The 20,592-nt window shown below is 32.7% G+C and overlaps 1 pseudogene; it reads right to left on the reverse strand.

The window, feature by feature from the left end:
• Positions 1-20,592, reverse strand: part of LOC120116602 — an 89,692-nt pseudogene that overhangs the window by 58,321 nt on the left and 10,779 nt on the right.

Genomic DNA, 20,592 nt, shown 5'->3' on the forward strand with positions numbered 1-20,592 from the left:
TCAATTGAAATGAGAAAAAGGGATTACATGCCATTAATATTGTCAAGGTTACTGATGTGGTGTCATTAGAGTGTAATTGATGACACTCCTTACTACCTGGAATGTTATTACTATGCATGCTCTAATAGATGTCAGAATCCTCGAACTCGCGTAGAGCGGGGGAACAAGAGATGAGAGAAGGGTCGGGTAGAAAAAATTACGAGGCTAATAGTGAGTAGTCGGTTCCATCTGAAAATGCTAGTGTGCCTGCACATTAAGGGATGTCGGTACGAGAGTTTGGAGCTTTTATGCAAGCTCTCAATGCTATATTGACCTATTTTCAACCTCTTCTGCCTCCCCCTGCTCCTCCAGCACCGAGAATGTTGATCTCGAAAGAGCTATCTATAGAGATCGAGTGGAGACATTAGCAGTGGAACAGAGTTTACAGATAGAGAAAAGGGTTGGACGCCTTCAAATCCCCATTATGTTAAGAGAGACAAGGGCTCAAGTTTTAAATATACGGACAGAGAGGGTTCTGCTACAGCTTCATAGAAAACAAAACAATCCCATTCGGTTGCTGCTAACTCGGGTAGAGTAGTGGGAGAAAGTAATGTATGTCAGACATGTGGTAGAGTGCACCGGGGAATATGCAGACTTATCAGTGGAGCTTGCTTCCAATGTGGCGAGACTGGTCACTTTGCCCGAAACTGTCCAAAGAAATATGGAGACCATTTGATGCAAACATAAAGATCTGAGGCAGCCTCTAATAGAAGTAGATAAAGGGGAAGACAAGGGGACAAGCTGAATCCATGCAGCTACAAGAGACTCGAGGAGTCATTAGAATATATAACATTAAGACCAATTAGGATCGGGATGAACCGGAGATCATAACATGTACTTTTTCATCTTTTGATGAGCTTGTAAATGTATTAATTGACCCTGGTTCTACATACTCATACTTTAGTACAAAGTTTGTTAGAGCTAGAGAATCCCTTTATAACCAATCTTTAGTGAAATGATAACGGTAAACCCTAGTGGTTCATGGTACAAGTGTGAGTAGACAGGTAATAAGTATTTAATAAAGATTCCAGGGGCTATGTTTATGGTGAATCTGATGGAATTACCAATTGATGAGTTAAGATTATATTGGGGATAGATTGTTTGTCTCAACATACGATTAGTTCATAAAGATGCAGAGGGTATGGAAATTATAGTTTTTGGAAAGAAAGAAAAATCATTGTTCAAGGTAACATCGATAATGATTGAGAAGAAAATGATGTCAGAAAGATATATATATCTTTTATAGCTAATGTGATAGGTACTCAAATAATTAAAGTATAATTGTTTGATAATTTCATAAAATTGGGAATTTATAGATGTCTTTTTAGGTAAATTTATTGAGTATCTCCAGATCGAGAGGTTGAATTCAAGGTTGATGGTTATTAAAGTATTAAACATATTTCTATGATTTAGTATCAAATGATTTAAGTGAGTCAAGAGAATTAGGGGCTCAATTATAAGAGTTAATTAATCAAAGTTTTATCGGCCCAAGTATTTCATCTTGGGAAGTATTTGTGTGATTAGCGAAAAGGAAGATAAACCTATGATGTTATGCATAGATTTTAGCAGCTAAATAAGACTCTTTGAGATGTATGCCAAACTATACCAATGTGAAATTCTGGTTAACAGAGATGGTTTTCTTTGGCCAGGTTGTTTTAGTATACGGTATAAGAATAGATCCTAAGGAAAACACATATTGTAGTAATTGGAAACTCCCAGAGAATGATCCTGAAGTTTGGATTTCTTTGAGGACTTACTAGTTACTATCGAAGGTTAGTGAAAAAAATTTCAATGTTAGCTTTACTGCTAACCAGATTGTTAAAGAAAGGCATGTCTTTTGTACAACAGAAAAGAGGTCAAGAGAGTTTTGAAATGCTAAAGAGAGTTGTAATAGAGACGCCACTGTTTATACAGCTTGAGTAGGGTAAAGGATTATGATGTGATCATTGATTATCTTCCAGGAAATGCCAAGGTTGTTGCAGAGGTACTTGGCCAGAAACCTTTGGCAATTTTGAGCTATGGATGTGCAATTAGTATTGAATGAAAAGGGAACTGTAAGCTGAATTAAAGATGAAGCCGATGTTTTTATTAGATCAAAATCTAGTTGGCCCTAAGTTAATGAAAGAAATTGATTATAAAATGAAAGTTACACAAGATAATTTGTTAAGATCGCTTCTGATTGACAAAAGTCTTATGCAGATCTGGACTTGAGAAATCCAAAAACCCTATAACCAAACAATTCCTCTAATTGAATTGTGGTGGTAAAAGCATAAATTCTTTAAATTCGAGGATGAATTTCTCTTAAAGGGGAGAATTGTACTACCTAAATATCAAGTCAAGGACTCTATTGAAAAGATTTAAAAATTTAAGATTTATTTGAATAAGTGGTAAACGATGAGGAAATGATTTGGAATAGTGTTTAAACTAATTTGTAACAGTAGATGAATTAAGAGGGCACTTTGGTCTTTTAAGAGGAAAAATGAATTTTTATATATTCCCTATTAGGGATTTTAAAAGGGGAAAAGAAGAAAGTAAACCATTTTCTATTCTTCTTCTTTTTCACGTGGGTAGTGCTCTCCTCCATAGTATAAGGTAAACTTCAATTAGTTAGTTCTTCCTTTAAATTTTGGGTTGCGCTTGTGACATTAAGTGATATGTAAGCTTAAGGAATGATTAAAGAAGATTAAAACTAAGTGGGGGATGTTTTATATGGGATTTAAGGAAATGGGTTTTTGAATGATATGTTGATGTATGAGTTTTTATTGAGGTTTATTAGTATAATTGACTTGTCAAAGGATTGAATAAGAGATTAGAATCATGAGATATGATTAAAAACATGATTAGAAAAATGATATGATTTTTGAGTTGAAGAGTCCTATGAAGATTCTAAATGTTATAATAGGTTAAATGAAGGAGTATAGTAGGGTTAAGTAAAGAAAAGTTTAATAGTATTGTTGGAGGTAAGAGTAAGAGATTAGAGGGAAAATTTAGTAAAAATCGGGCTGAAAAATGGTAAATATGGGTAAGGGTATCTGTACTGATATAATAGTACCAATACTATCGATCTAAATAGGTAGAAATGTGACAAACAATATCGGTACCGATGCAAGTGGTATTGATACTGATGGGGTACTGATACTTACAAAGAAAAATATCGAAACCATGGATTCAGAATTTCAAAATGGTATCGATACTGAAAGGGAGTATCGGTACCATAGTATAGTAGTATCGATACTGAAAGAAAGGTATTGATACCATGTAACACAAAATATAGAAATGGTATCGATACTGAAAGGGGTATCGATACCTTAGTATAGAAGTATCAATACCAGGGTAGTAGTACCGATACAATTGAGCTTGGAACTAAAAGATAGGTTGAAATTGTTATAGAAATTGAAATAATGGTACTTTTGAAAATTATTGAAGTATAATGTTAAGGAGTATACTAACATAGGTATGTTATGTGTACTTAATGGATGCTTGTGTAGATAATAACCAAGCTCCTGAATCTAAGAAGAAAATGGGGAAGGATAAAGTTGATGATTAACCAGACATCTCTACATCTTATTAGTTGGGATTACCAGGGAGTGCATTCATTATGTACTTATGTGTTATGATAGTTATAAATGTATGTTGATTACTATATGTATGGTGATTACCAAACGGAAATATGTGTGCAAAAATAATAAATTCAAAATAAGTTTATGAATTTCTGTATTGGTAGTGTATGTGCAACCCAAGTAAATTATAATAAGAATCTAAATTATTGTATTGGTACTACGTGTACAAATTATAGAATTTATAATGAATTGAAAGAGTTAAGTGATATTATGAATAATTATTAGAGTAAAAATAGTTCTAAAGTAAAAGATTAATGGCCTAGCTGTGCATTTGGCAGAAAGATGTCAATTATGCTAGTTAGATAAAATGTTAAATACCTTTGAGTAAAAGATTATTGGCCTAGCTGTGCATTAAGCAGAAAGGTGTGAATTATGTCAGTTAGATGAAAGGTTAAATAACTTTGAGTAAAAGATTAATGGTCTAGTTGTGCATTTGGTAGAAATGTGTCAATTATGCCAGTTAGATGAAAGGTTAAATACCTTTGAGTAAAAGATTAATGGCCTAGATGTGCATTTGGAAGAAAGGTGTCAATTATCCCAATTAAATGAAATGTTAAATACCTTTGAGTAAAAGATTAATGGCCTACCTGTGCATTTGGCATAAATGTGTTAATTACGTCAGTTAGATGAAATGTTAAATACCTTTGAGTGAAATATTAATGGCCTAGCTGTGCATTTGGCAGAAAAGTGACAATCATGCAAGTTAGATGAAAGGCTAAATGCCTTTGGGTAAAAGACTAAAAGATTTATAATGCATTATAGTATAAACGATACATAATGAGAATGAAAGGACACCCCAAAAGGTGCTGCCCATGATGATTATAAAAGAATCATGATCAATTGGCACTTTGGTGCAATACATGGATAATATTTTCTCATTTAATGTATACAGAGCAATAAAGAATAATGGGGAAAAATATACAGAAGGATAGGTATGCTGGGCCTACTAAGAATAATTTCGATAATTGTATGAAAGAATTATGGTTTAACTGAGAAAGGCTTATATGGTCCTTATGGATTATGAAATTTAATTCGTCATTCAAAAGTCATAAAATAATTATGTATAAACTGTGATATCTTTACATTATTATGTCTCACTAAGTAAATACTTAATGTTTGTTGATTTCACGCATAGGGAACAATCAAGGTTTTGCCGAGTAAGGAGTGGAGCAATAACAACTTTCATCATTTAAAGGTTGACTCGTCACTAACATTAACATTTGGACAATCTTATTCATTTTGAAAACTTAGTTGGCATGTAATGGAACTAAAGTAAATATTTTGTGATGTATTTAAAGTGATAGTTTTAGTATTTTGCTTTTATGAATATCATACTTTGGGGTTGTTAAAATTGAAACAAAATTTTACGGGTTTTCAAATGACAAAATGTTTTAAAAAGTGATGTGACATCCGTATCTCTTGTATGGAAAGGTATACGGGAGATGGGTGTTACATATACTCACCTCTTCATTTTACACACTCGTTAGCATGAGCATTTAATGAATACTTTTAGTATGATTTAGTTGTTATGTAGTACTAGGTTAGTGCGCTCTGCATTCAAAAATTGTTTGCGTTCACAGGTTCATTGAAGGAGCGTTCGAGGAACTTGTTACGCAGTAGACGTTCAAGATAGTTCGAGCAACATAGTATGTCTTGAGTCTTATTCTTTAGAGTAGATATATTATTCATAGATCTTCTTGTACTTGTGTCATAACCTTATTTTCAAATACTCAATTGTACTATTTTGATATATTTATTTTTGAGAACTCCCTGATATGAACTAAACTATTTGTATTTAATTTTACGTTTTAATTACTGGTCTTGGTATGATGTTTTACAAAAATTTTAAAGAAAATTTTTAGATTAGTCACATCGGTGATCATGTGTGACATTCTAATGAGTCGACCTCGAATCGTATCGAATTAGATGTTACAATCATATACAATAGCGTGTATTGTTATAAGAAAAATAGTGAAATAAAGAAACACCAAAAAAAAAGTGAAATATAACGTTAGGTTAAAACTAACGTGTCAAGTTATGCGTCGCGTAACACATTATTGCATTATCTTAATTTAACTTGGATTATGCGTATTATCTTAAATAATTAAATTTTTTAAATAATTATTTTCTTAATTCATTCCAAGATGTCTCATTGGTAAATGAATTGTTGTTATTCCTTGAGACCCAAAATTATCATGAACAATATTATATTGTACTTACCCAGATTAATAAAAATAATAATTATTATTTTCTTAAACGTTTTACTTGAATTAGATTATCTTTTTTTTAAAAAGACAAATTATTATATTAAGCGTTTATCCTAATTTATCTAAAAATGATATAATATATTATATTAATATTAATATTATGAAAATTGAAAGACATATGGTTTTCAAAGTATTTTATTTTTATCAAACAAAATAATTATATTCTATAATTCAATTTTACTAATTTATCAAATAATTTTCTAACAGAAATTTAGCCCTTATAAAAATTAATATTTAAAGAGTAAAAGTGATCACTCAACTCTACTCCATTCATGTTTGGCCACAAACATCAGAAATTCTAAATTTAATATTGAACTTTGATATTTCTCGATATTAGTCATTGAAACTTTAAATCGCATATAATATGCTAATATGACAGCTGGTTCGATAAAATACTAAAATAATATCATTTTAGATCTTATTAAAATCATCAAAACGACATCATTTTAAATCTTTGTAAAAAGTTAAAAAAAAATATTCCCTTCGTTTTTCCTTCTTTTTTCTTTTTTCTTAATTTTTTTTATATTCTCTTCTTTCACCTGAACCAACTTAGATTATGGCTACCCCGAACGTTGTTTCGACCACCGTCACTTGTGTACTTTGATGACCGGTTAATCTCAAATTTCTCATTAAACTTATTATGTCCTTCAATGTTTATTTAACTGAAAACATCACAAATTCTACAAGTCTACTGCTAGTCGCTCTGATTTACTCTGATTTCTTGTTATTTGACCTACATCACTCATCGTTGGATGGAGCCAGAACAAAAATTTATTAGTATTGGTTTAAAAATTTATTTCATCTCATAAGATTGTGTTATACATAAATTATTTGACCATAAAATTAATATAAACGAGAACATTAGGAATTACAACGCTGTATGGACTCAAACTTTCTCATATACTCAATCCCTCTATATGTATTTGAACTGAAATTGGGCAACACATAGAGCAGCTTAATTTAACTGCTAAATGGCGGAGGCCTTGGCATGCTTTCCACAACACCGCAAGTCATTACATCGTCGGGCAAGTTGTACTCGTCCCTCACGGAACGGTTAGGGGAAAGAAGACTAATTTAAAGCTGTTGTCCAAGATAATGTCTGTCTCATGTCTCGGATCTTATGTTCCACATGCCCCAATTGTCGAGAGATATAAGGACAGCAGTCCATGAATCTGAGAATACATGAATGGTGTGTCTGCTCACCGCGTCTAGAAGATTGTAGTTGTAACACCCATCTCCCGTATACTTCTCCGTACACGAGATATGTCACATCACCTTTGAAACAGTTTTTCATTTAAGAACCCGTAAAATTTTGCTTCAAAATTTAAACTAAAACATTTTAGTACCATCATAAAACAGTTGTTGAAATATACAATAAAAAATTTCCAGTTTACATACTTTCTATAGAAATTTTCAAAATAAAAATGATTGTCCAACTGTTACAGATGAGAGTCAACTTTAGATTTATGATAGTGCTACTGCACCCGAATCCAACTAGTCTTTGCTTTTACCTACGCGTGCAATCAACACACGTTAAGTATTTACTTAGTGAGGCATAATATTATAAAGGAACAGAAATTTATGTATAGGTATCTCATGACTGTTAAATGATGAATTAAATCGCATATTCCATAAGGATCAAATAAATCCTTCTCAGTTCAACCAAGTTTCTTTTATACACTCATCGAATTTATTCTTAGTAGGTTCAGCCAACCTATCCTTCCGTATATTCTTCCCAATTTTTCTTTATTTTCCCTATGTACGTTAAATGAGAAAGTAATACACATGTATGCACCAAAGTGCCTATTAGTCCTTTATCCTTTATAATTATCATGAGTGACACCTTATACACCATTTATATATCGTTATGTATTTTCTTTTGTGGCATCCTTTCATGCCAATTATGCATTGTTATATATTTATATATATATATATATATATTCATTTATGGTATTCTTCCATACTAATTACGTGTGGTTATACATTTCCATTTATGGCATCCTTTCATATCAATTAGCATGAGTAAGCAACTAGTCCTTCATCCAGTTTGCATTATTGGCATCTTTTTGCCAAATACACCGTTAGACATTTAGTCTTTTACCCAAAGGTACTTATCTTTCATCTAACTGCCAAATACACCGTTAGACATTTAATCTTTTACCCAAATACTTAATCTTTTGCCCATATCATACAAGATCATTGATTTGAGCAAATATTTCCAATAAGATAGAAAGATATGAAGAATGAAAATGATGAAATAGTGACAGTGGAGCTGACTATACGTGATCATTTTGTTCATCATACAGTTGCATTATTATGGTGATTCGATGCTGGCAAGTCAAAGCGTCCCACTTGTATTCCCATTAAGTTCTGTTCTTAGGTGTCCTTGTAACGCTATAAAAAGCTCCGAACACCATGCAAAGACTTCACTAATTGAAAATCTGGGCAGAAGCCACAAGAAAGGATGAATGTGTTGTCAAATGTTTTATGAACTAGTGATTAAGGTGCTGAACTAATGTTGTGATCATATGGTGTTACCATTTGTTGAACCAAGATGAAGATTGTATTCTTCAACCCCAAGGTTCAAAACTTCAAGAAATGTGAAGATTTCTTTCCACAAAAGGGGAGCTGAAATTTTACAACAAGAAACTAGTGGAGCCAACTAAGGTTTAACGATAGGTTGTTGTTAAACATCTTGACATGATATGGTCTGAATGGCTTTGTTTAATCCAATTTGATGTGGATACATGAAAAGAATTAGGATAAATCCTCCTTGTGATGTGTTTCAAGAGTCAAATCAGAACATATGCTGCTCTCCTAAATAATCTCTATTGAGTTTGACATATTTACATCTACATTCTTCAAAGATGATAGATTCCTTGGGGCATCAAGGTCATAATTCTGACTACAGTAAGAGTTCAATGAATGAAACATTTCTTCTAAGACTTTAATGAAAATGAAGCAAAGAAGATATAAAGTTTGCTCATCGAAAAAAGAGAATGACATCTTGAAATAACATTTTGACTAAGGGAAGGAAGACCAAGTTTAACACTTTGAAGTCAAATAAAGATGGACTCAACATTCATGCATCATATTTAGGCATTTATAAAAATAGGGGCATTTCCATTCATTTTATCAAAGTTGAATATTTTACATGAATTCCAAAAATTAGCAAAGATTTCAGCAAAGATTCGAAACCTCACTCGAGGGATCAACATTTCCAGAAGAAGTTCGTAATAAGAAGAACTCATCTGAAGAGGAAGAAGAAGTTCATAATTTGAAGAACTTATTCAACCTTTTGCTTGACTCTATCGCAGAGGATAGAGCAGCATCAACATTTCCAAAAAGATTCGTAATAAAGAACTCACCTGAAGAGGAAGGAGAAGTTCATAATCTGAAGAACTTGTTCAACCTTTTGTTCGACTCTATCGCAGAAGGAGATAGAGTAGCATCAACATTTCCAGAAGGAGTTCGTAATAAGAAGAACTCATCTGAAGAGGAAGAAGAAGTTCATAATCTGAAGAACTTGTTCAACCTTTTGCTCGACTCTATCAAGAAGATTGAGCAACATCAATATTTCCAAAAGGTTCATAATAAGAACTCATCTGAAGAGGAAGAAGTTCATAATCTGAAGACTTATCAACCTTTTGCTCGACTTTATCGCAGAAGGAGATAGAGCAGCATCAACATTTCCAGAAGGAGTTCGTAATAAGAAGAACTCATCTGAAGAGGAAAAAAAGTTCATAATCTGAAGAACTTATTTAACCTTTTGCTCAACTCTATTATAGAAGGAGATAGAGCAACCTCAACATTTTAAACAAAATGAGTTCATAATGAGAATAACTCATCTGAGAAGGAAGAAGAAGTTCATAATGAGAAGAACTTATTCAACATTTTCGTCTAAATCAAGAAGTCAAATGGACAAAACTTATTATCTTTTCGTCATTGCCCAATTCTTGTTAACACAAGAGCAAAAGGGCAGTTGTACACTAGTTTTTATCCATTTGTTATTATTATTATTTTTATTATATTATTAATTTAATAATATTATTATTATTATTATTATTATTTATTATTATTATAATAATAATAATTACAAATTATTACATGCCTAATACAAGGACCCCCTAGTTACAAGACCAGATGCCCATTTACAAACCAGACCCAGTTCAGACCCGATCCAATCCAGATCCGACCCGTGAAGCCTAACGAGATCCGATCTGGCCCGAGAAGCCCAACCCAATCTAGGCCCAGATGACCCAGCAAAACCCTCCTAGGGGTTCATCTCAACTTCCAACCGCCACAGCTATCAGCCGTTAGATCTGGAGAGATCCAACGATTCAGATGGTCCAGCAGAAATCCTAGGGTTTCATCATTACCCTAGGGTTATCATCGCGCCGTCGCCTCCACGTTCACGCTCTAGCTACTGCCAGAACCCCGTCCCCTCGCCAGAAACCACCAGAAGACACTAGGACGACCGCACACGTCAATACCCTATAGTGAGTCACCACCGTAGCTTTGGTGACTCACCGAGGGCCACCCTTATTACCCAGTCCAAGAAAGGTATCGTGGTGGCCTATAAAAACCATCACACCTGCATAAAAACCATCACACCTGCAAACAAACAAAAAACACGAACAACAACACAACAACACACAACAACCAAACAAAATACGAAAGAAATGAGAGAGCAAGCAACACACCAACAACAACAAAATCAAAGAAAAAGAATGAAGAAAGACTTACCATGCGCCGTCGAACCCAAATATCGAAGGTAAAAAGTCTAGATCTATGAAATTTGGTAGGGTTTTAGGCTAAAAAAACTTTCGAATTTGGCTTTAGAAAAACAGGGGCTTCATTTTGGGGTATTTCTATAAAATTCGACCACCGTGGATGGTGGCCGGCAGTGGTCATCGGTGCCAGTGCACGGCGGCCAGCGGTGGCCGAATTCCGTCCGGTGAGGGAATTATAGAGAGAGGCGAGAGAGAATCTTTTCTCTCTCTTAGTGAGAGAGCGAAAAATAAGGAAATGAGGAAAATGGCCTAAAGGCCGTTTTAAGGGTATTTAAATCCCCCCTAAACGACGTCGTTTTGGGGAGGAACCATCTGTGTAATTTCCCACTTGGGAAAAATTACGTCCGCAACCCCTATATTTTTTCATCTTTCTGGTCATTCAAATCAAGTTTCCATACATTTTAATTTTTTTTCTTCGTATTTTACTATAATTTTATTTTAGTCACTAATTAATAATATATATTTTAAGGTAAAATAACCTATTTAGCCACTATAATTTTAATAATTTTTATTTTTATGCCGAATTAATTATTATGGCTAAATTACACTAATAGTACTTATATTTAATAATAATTCAAATTATGGCTATTAATTTAGATATTTTAATTTAATCTTAGTTTAATTTTCTTTATTTGGTCATTGTTTAATTGAAATTTTATTTTATTTTTATTATTGCCCTTTAAGTTTCAATATTTTTAATTATTCTTCATTATCTTTATTTAATTTTAGTCACATTAATAATATATATATATATATATATATATATATATATATATATATATATATATATATATAATATATATATATATATAATATAATATATATGAAAGATTCATTATTTGATTAATTTCACAAATTTATTAAATAATAATATTTATTTATTTTTAAATATTAAGAAAGGGTTGTCTTAAAATAACTAAATGTCATATTGTGGTATTTTAAAATAAATAAATATCATGTTTATAACAACCTAAAAAATATACTTACTTTTGTTTTGGTTATATCAAATTATTTCTTGGGAGGAATTATTATATTCTTATTATTTTAGTCAGAAAAAGAAATATTCGTCCTAAAATATTTTAGAGATTTGTTTCTCTTCGATTGAAAATATTGGATTATTTCTATTTTCTTAGAATTTTCTTTAAATAAATTCGATTGAATTTGAAATATTAGGATCATAAATTAAATTCATATTCGAATTCTTAAACTTCCAATACTAGAGACAATTTATAATTGACGGGCACCAATTTTGGGCGTTGTGGGGGTGTTAATCTTTCCCCAAGCGTAACCGGCCACGAACCCTTTTTATCACTAAAAAATGAATTTCTGGTAATGCGCAAACTAGTTTATCTTTTAAATGATGTTTTCTTAAAAACTCTTTTAAAAGGTAGTTTTTAGCTATTCGACCTACCTAACCCAAAGGCCGTGGCGACTCCAAAACATTTCCTAAAATATCATTTATTTATTCATATTTTTCTGCCAAGGAAATTCGTGCCCGGAAAAATCGGTTACGACACACTCGTTAGCATGAGCATTTAATGAATACTTTTAGTATGGTTTAGTTGTTAGTATAGTACTAGGTTAGTGAGCTTTGCATTCGGAATTTGTTTCCATGCGCAGGTTCTTTGGAGGAGCGTTCGAGGAGCTTGTTGTGCAGCAGAAATTCCAAATAGTTCGAGCAACAAAGTATGTCTTGAGTCTTATTCTTTAGAGGAGATATATTATTCATAGATCTTCTTGTACTTGTGTCATAACTTTATTTTCAAATACTCGATTGTACTATTTTGATATATTTATTTTTGAGAACTCCCTGATATGAACTAAACTATTTGTATTTGATTTTACGTTTTAATTACTGGTCTTGGTATGATGTTTTACAAAAGTTTTAAAGAAAATTTTTAGATTAGTCACATCGGTGATCCTATGCGACATTCTAATGAGTCGACCTCGAGTCGTATCGAATTAGGGTGTTACAATCATTATATACAATAACGTGTATTGTTATAAGAAAAATAGTGAAATAAAGAAACACCAAAAAACAGTGAAATATAAGGTTAGGTTAATACCAATGTGTCAAGTTATGCGTTCATTAACAAATCATTGCATTCCCTTAATTTAACTTGGATTATGCGTATATTTTAAATAATTAAATTTTTTAAATAATTATTGTCTTAATTTGTTCCGAAAGGTCTCTGTGATAAAGGAAATGTTGTTATTCTTGAGACTCAAAATTATCTATGAACAGATACTATATTGTACTTACCCCAAATTAATCAAAAAAATAATAATAATTTTCTTAAAAGTTTATTTGAATTAGATTATCTTTTTTTTAATGATAAATTATTATATTAACCGTTTATCCTAAATTTTCTAAAAATGATATAATGTATTATATTAATATTATTAAAATTGAAAGGCATGGTTTTCAAAATATTTTATTTTTATCAAACAAAATAATTATATTCTATACTTCAATTTTACTAATTTATCAAATACTTTTCTAACAGAAATTTAGCCCTTATAAAATTAATATTAAAAGGGTAAAATGTGATCACTCAACTCTACTCCCATTCATGTTTAGGTCACAAAACTTCAGAAATTCTAAATTTAATAATTGAACTTTGATATTGTCTCGATCTTAGTCATTGCAACTTTAAATCGCATATAATATGATAATATGACAGCTGGTTCGATAAAATACTAAAATAATATCATTTTAGATCTTATTAAAATCATAAAAAAGACATCATTTTAAGTCCTTGTAAAAAGTTAAAAAATATATTCCCTCCGTTTTTTCTTTTTTCTTTTTCTTTTTTTTCTTTTTATATTCTCTCCTTTCACCTGAACCAACTTAGATTATGGCTACCCCGAACGTTGTTTCGACCACCGTCACATGTGTACTTTGATGACCGGTAAATCTCAAATTTCTCATTAAACTTGTTATGTCCTTCAATGTTTATTTAACTGAAAACATCACAAATTCTACAAGTTTACTGCTAATCGCTCTGATTTACTCTGATTTCTTGTTATTTGACCTACATCACTCATCGTTGGATGGAGCCAGAATAAAATATATTTGTATTGGTTTAAAAATTTGTTTCATCTCATAAGATTATGTGCTATACATAAATTATTTGACCATAAAATTAATATAAACGACAACATTAGGAATTACAAACGCTGTATGGAACTCAAACTTTCTCATATACTCTTCCCGTATGTGTATTTGAACTGAAATTGGGCAACACATAGAGCAGCTTAATTTAACTGCTAAATGGCGGAGGCCTTGGCATGCCTTCCACAACACCGCAAGTCATTACGTCGTCGGGCAAGTTGTACTCTTCCCTCACAGAACGGTTAGGGGAAAGAAGATTAATGTAAAGCTGTTGTCCAAGGTAATTTCTGTCCCATGTCTCGGATCTTAGGTTCCACATGCCACAATTGTCGAGAGATACAAGGACACAACAGCCCATGAATGTGGGAACCTTAATGGTGTCTGCTCACCGCGTCTAAAGATTGTAGTTCATTCTCTTTTCTGGACTCCATTCCCTATCTCTACGCTGCATACAATGATTATAAAACAAATCATTATTATGTTATAAGGTACAGTCTTAGTTAGATTAATTAGTGGTTCCACACTTACACCACAGCGAAGAATGCATAGCCATCGACGTGCCAATTGAATGGTCGTTTCACGGTTTTCGAATGTAATTTCCAAAGCTTTTGTGTCATGTTGAAGACTAGGTTCTAGAGCTACTTTGGAGATCTCAGCTGGTGGCTCATCTGGAATATTATTATACTTGAATACCTTGTCTGCAACTCCGTAGTATTCCGCAAGTTTCAATGGAGTGGTTGACTCCATAAAGGAGACTCCATTAATTGTATATGGAAGCTTTCCATCTACTTTCTCAGCGGTGTTAGCCAGCTTGATGGTACGGGTAATGTTAATGCCACCATATTTATAGGATCCCTGAGGGTTAGGCCTTGCAGCACTTGCAGTAAGGTTCCATCTGAAGATACGGAATTGATTGAGTGACCAAGCCCATCCAACTGGTGCTTTGGAATGTCCAGTGAGGGCCCTCCCTTACCATTCAGGTACCGGATGATGCCCATTGTTGTAGACTCTCGTTTCGTAAACGAGAAGAGGCAACAACATAGTAATCCTTTGGTTCCTTATCGGCCATGACGAGCACAGTATAGCACTATCCCACATGTACATCAAGCGACTCATAGTCATTTTGAATTGTGTGAGAACCTTCCATCGCAACTAGTTTCATGATGTGACTTTGGAACCTGAAGTTGAGAGAAGTCTTTAATCCAACATTGCAAATCCTATATATGTAGGTTTTTCCAGATTCCATGAAGAGAGGTTCGTCTTTACCATCACCTTTGGCCACTTTCCCATTAATGTGGACACCGTCAGCTCTGCCGAGGTTGCGGCCGCTATCGAGCATTTTCTTGAGATTGGTGTGTCCTTTGCTAAACCAATCTCCAATCATTAAGGTATAGTCAGCTGGTGGGTCGTATAGGACGGGAATCATTGGACGACTATTAATACGAAGGCCTCCAAAACCACCAACGGCCTTATGCATAGAAGTGACATGATAGTAATGTAGCTGCCAATCTGATCCTTCACCTGGAAATGATAAGTATAATTCGTCCCAGGGGGATCGGACAATTAGTTCCCAAAACACCATCTTGCCAAGAGTTCTTCCTATCTGGATACCATCCCTGCAACACATCCCATTCCCAAAAATAACTACCTCAATCATTCATTACAATAATCAAATGGAAAACTATCCTCTGTTCATGAATCGTAAGTTACTTACCATGTTATGAGAATGACTCGTCAGGATTATTAAACACATGACCACGACGTTGTTGGTGGTAGAGTTTATATTGGTCCAGGAAATTCGTTATTAAAATACCTTTGACGGGAACTACTAATGGAGAAACAGTACCATAGGCAACATGTCATTCGAAAAATATATGGACCTCCACATTAGACATAATCATCGATCCAGCCCAAAGACATAATATCATCGATTTTAAAATAACCAGCATCTCTTACTAAAATGTATCCTATTTATTAACTTACAACTCTTTATTCCGTCGTAAAGGATATACTTGAGTTAGTTTTAGATTACATCTAGGACTGCCCTTTTATACAAAATTCACCAATCTTACTACGGTTCTTCACCATTCATTGCTTCTTTCCGTACCCGTACATTTTGACCTTATTTTTCGTTTATTACCCTACCGTTTTTAGCACAAACCAATTTATTTTTTTTTGTTTAATCATTCTCTTCCATTTATAACAAGAATTTGTCTGTCCATTATATGGACCATATAATTGATTTTAGAAAAATAGTTCTTTTATATAACCAAACTGAATTTTATGATTTTTAATAAATAGATAACTACCGTTTGTTTTTATTAGGAAAATGTATTAAAGAGACATTAAATATCACTTATATTATTAAAGTTTCAATTTTTTTATTAATATTAAATTATTTTGATTTCATTTACGTCATAAAATTTAAATTGTGATGACATTGATAAAATATCATTTTGGTGCAACTATTGATGCCTAAACGATATCATTTTAGGATTAAACTTTAGAGGTGTATTGATTTTACCACAAACTTTAAACACATTACCTTTTGGCACTATACGTTTTGCCCCCCTCTAGCGACCAATTACTGTCTGTCATCATTGTCTTTTACGACAATCGATACCATAATATGATTTCACTTCTCTTTATTTTATGGATTGATTTTTTACTTCCCTTTCTTTTATGGATTGGTATCGACGAAATTGAAAAATTAAACAATAACAAATTCATCATTTTTAGGAGTTTGGGGCTTTCTTATATTTGAGAGGTTTGAAGTGTTTGTTTAATAATTTAAATGGTGAAAAGTATTTCGAGAAAACGATCAACATATCAAAATAGTATCATCGAAAGGACATCGGAGGAGATCAAAGTGTTAGATCGTCGAACCTTCAAATACGTTTTCATGATTTTGAGTGAATTTTGTGAAAAACCAATCATAAGAGAAGAAAAGAAGTTAAATGTGAACGTTTTGATAATGATCTTGTTGCAAAAGACTATTAGTGGGTGATGATTGGATGCCAATAATGATTGAAAAAGTTTAGTGCCCAAATCAAACTTTCTTTAAAGTTTAGTGACAAATTAATACACTTAAAGTTCTATGCCTAAAACAACATTGTTTTGGGTATCAAAAGCCGTACTAAAACATGTCAACGTCAAGATGATGGAAATATCCACCATATCATGATATTAAAATTTAACTGCTTAGTGACATAATTAAAGTCAAAATCAAAGTTCAATGTTAATTAGAGAAACAAAAAGTTCAATAATAGAAATTAACTCCGCCTAAATTTAAGTGATATTGATGTGTTTACCCTTATTTAAAATTACGTCCACCCTGGGATTTGAGATGCTCAATTTTAAAATTTGGATTATTTTCTTCTTGAGTGGTCTAATTCTATACCTTGTTCAAATAAATTTTCAGACCTAAATATAGGTAATTATTATAATTTAATCCCTATTCAACCTGGTTCAAGCTTAGTCAATCTAAAACACTATTTTTTGATTCACAAAGTCCCAAAATTAATAGTTTTAATTTTAATATAACAACCCAAATTAGGTTAAATTGTTTTCTTAATTTGGGGACTAAATCAGTAATGTTTTTTTAATTTGGACTAATTCATGGTAAGGAAGTTTGAGAACTTAATGTAATTTTATCATTTTATGTGAAATAAAATCCCCACCCACAATTTTTTATATCCACCTTTCCTTTTTAGTTTTCCTTTCCAAAATCCACCTTCTTTTCGTCACCAACCAACCTCCATTTGCTATAATGTTTTGGTATTTCCACCATTCTCTGTCGCAAACACACTTGTAAGTGACTCACGACCTTTAAATTGAATTCTGCAAATTTTGGTGGTCAACCTACCACCGTGGGCCGTCGCACACGCCACACGCGTGGGCTTCGTTTGTAAGCCAAGAAGTTTTGAACTAGTTCGCTCTTCATTATGTCAAGCCGTCTGGATGTATAGGTGGTGTGGTTCAGGGGAATCCAAAACTTTTGACGTTCGGATGAAGGGTAATCAGATGATTTCTTTTAAATTAAACTTATCGTCTTTTTAAAAGTCTGACATTTTTCCCTACAATGATGGAATACACTAGACTCCTAAACTCAATCTCCAGAATTTGTCCGACTCTTTTGATTTGTAAACTTTCCAACCATTACTTCGAGGATCAATTAAAGAAGTTTGAACTCTTATTTGGAATTTGTAAATACCTGTTTCACTAAGGAATTTCAAGTTTTATTGTATGTTTGCTTGTCCATTAGCATAATATAGTAGTTCTATATTACTGAACTTTTCCAAAATTCACTTGTTACATATCATTTCAGGTTCATGAAATGTTCATTTGATTTTATCATCATATGCAATCGGAGTTCTATCGGCGTTACTGGTGGAGTACGATATAAGATTAATTAGGGGCATGTAGGTTACAGTTTATTTTTATAGTAGTTCGAAATTGGTTTTTATATTGTATATTTGGAGATTCTATTTTAAATGTTGAAATTGTTTTATTTTAAAATTTTATTTGTAAAAGTTTTATTTTTAATGAACTTTGAAAGTGGGTCGCTCCGGTGACCTTAATGTCACAACTCAAATTGGATTCGATTATTCGCATCGGACTGAGGGGTTACACTTAAGGTATTATTTAAGGATAAATTACGAGTTTGGTACTTAACTATCAGTTTTGGTCTAATTTAGTACCTAAACTCTCAATTTTTTAAAATAATATCTAACGTTTAGTTTTTATTTCATTTTAGTACCTTACTGTTAAAAACTTAATGGCACTACATTTTTTATGGGTCAATTACATCATTTAGCACTCAACTATCTTCTCACTCCTATTTTGGTACTAATGTTTAAAAATTTTCAATTTAATTACTCAACTTTCAAATTGCTCTTATTTAATCACTCTAAAATTTTATTAATAAAGTTTGTGACATAACATTTTTTATTATTAATTTATTAATATAACTTAAATAAAAAAAGTTTGAAAGTTAAAGTGACTAAATTAGGAGTAATTTGAAAGTTAAGTACTTAAATTAAATAAATTTAAACTTTAGTGACTAAAAGGAGTGAGAAGATAGTTAAATGAATGTAATTTACCCATAAAAAACAATGAGTCATTAAGTTTAGTGGTGAGGTGCTAAAACGAAATAAAACTAAACGTTAAGTTTGATTTTGAAAAATTAAAGTTAGGCATTAAAACATATCAAAATTGATAGTTTAGGTACTAAACGCGTAATTTCTATTACAATAATTTTGGATCCATGAAGGTTTAGTTAATAATATAATTGGAAATTTCAGATATGAATCTGAGAAAAAATTGTAAATAGTACAGCGAAAAACTATTTCATGAAATGAGATGAATGCTAATAATAGATGACCGAAGATGCATGACACTATGGGTGACACATCAAAGATGCATTCGCTCAGGCTACATTAGGAGAATTTCAAACTAGCACCATAAGTTTTCAAGAGGCAAATTAAAGTTAGGCCTTCAAATAATTAGAAGACATGTGATAACTCCATAAAAAGACTATTTTCAAGTCTTTTTACTTAAGTTATTGCTCGTCTAAACAAAGCATTCCAGCATATTACGCATTTAGTTTCATTTAGGTTATTTTCTGTGGTGGATAAGTTTTGCTTAGGCAAAATTTTTGGTCTGACTGATACTGCCAGGAGAAAGGGCTTGTGGCTTATGTATGTGAAGGAAATTAACTAAGAAAGACTTTCCGTCGCGACGGAGTATTTCGCAGGGCCAGTGGAATAGAGAAGATAAACATTGAGGAGCTGATTTATCTCGCCAAGGAAAGGTTTATCTTGCAAGTCTAAAGCGAATATGACGAATTGCCTATGTCACAAGCTTACAAACCCTCAAGTGCAAGCAAGCCCTTAAGATTCTGACAACAGCCAGCCACCTTTCCTTTAGTCTAGACAAAAATAACGGGTATTTAGGGAATCTTCACTTGCATGAAACCCTGAAAGATCTCCCTCAAAACACCCAGCCACAACCACCAAAAAGAGAAGGCAAGAAGTAAGAAGAGCTTTAACTGAAGCGTGAGTGAGCAACTGCAGTGCTTCCCCACCGTTTTCTAATCCGACTGTGCTTGGTCCTCCATAGCCAGGCTATAGCCGAGCAGCGTCACGCTCGAGAGAGGTTGGCCGCCAGCAACACAATGTTGATCAGAGACGTCCGACAGCCCCCGGTTTTGGGAGTCGTTCTTCCTTTGTTCTTAATTTCTTTACTTTGCTTGGGATTGTATTAAAACAATGATACTTTAGTTGACTTTTTTATAACACCGTGAACTGATTTACTTGGTGTTAGTCTTTGTTTTTCCGAAACAATTATTTTCTGTTTTATGAATGATGAATTATGATTTTGCTCATGTCTGTTTTTTTCATTGTTTAAGCATTTTACCTTGACACTGTAAGAGCTTTGAGAGATTGCCTGGGTCTAGGTTAAACGTCTTGACAATAAGCTTCGATATATTTGTTTGTCTAGATATGATTCTTAGATTCGAGAGAACTAAGATATATCTACTTGAACAATGGAATGGATTGGGATGGTGATATTCTAACATGTCTACCTTAGAGATAAGAGAGGTTTCAATCGACTAAAAGGGATAGACCTAGAGAGGATAGACAACAATAGTCATGCTGAGAGGTACTGCTACAACAACAGTGCAAACCAAGGTTGTAGTTAACACTGAGTAGTATTGCCATAACAACTGTCAAACAATACTCAGTAATCCTTTCGGG

The sequence above is a fragment of the Hibiscus syriacus genome, unplaced genomic scaffold (genome assembly GCF_006381635.1).
Source record: "Hibiscus syriacus cultivar Baekdansim isolate YM2019G1 unplaced genomic scaffold, ASM638163v2 tig00110299_pilon, whole genome shotgun sequence".
In the NCBI taxonomy this organism is placed as follows: Eukaryota; Viridiplantae; Streptophyta; class Magnoliopsida; order Malvales; family Malvaceae; genus Hibiscus; species Hibiscus syriacus.